The sequence below is a fragment of the Chrysochloris asiatica genome, unplaced genomic scaffold, assembly GCF_000296735.1.
Source record: "Chrysochloris asiatica unplaced genomic scaffold, ChrAsi1.0 scaffold00100, whole genome shotgun sequence".
Classification (NCBI taxonomy): Eukaryota; Metazoa; Chordata; class Mammalia; order Afrosoricida; family Chrysochloridae; genus Chrysochloris; species Chrysochloris asiatica.
In genome coordinates this window covers 151,747-152,218 of record NW_006408618.1, presented here as the reverse complement: position 1 = coordinate 152,218, position 472 = coordinate 151,747, and positions in this window count along the sequence as shown.

Here is a 472-nt window from a genome sequence, read left to right as displayed (position 1 = left end):
ATAATTCACAATAAAACATTAAAAAATGTCAATGAATATTTTAATGTAAATGGAATAATTGGTTATAAAAAATACCATCAACTTTCCCAAAAGAAAAAAGTTATCTTGTGACTGATGCCTCCACACTAGCTTTAAACACTAGTTTTCCAGAGTGAGTTCTCTACTCATCACTTTTGATTATGTTGAAAGTATGTTGATCTATGGGTTATTATTTCTCTAATTGCTTATTTTTGAAAATGTTTCTAAGACTATATCCTATTGTTGTATGTCATCTAATCAATTTCAACTCAGTGACCCCATGTGACAGAGAATTACTCCAGTGGGAAGTTTGAACAGCCAACATTTCAGTTAACAGCCAAGCACACTCAGTCATGCCCCCTCCCATCCCCAGTCTCCTAGTGCCATCCAGTCGATTCCAACTCAGCAACCCTGTATAAGGCATCCAAGGAGCAATTGGTGGGTTTGAACTGCT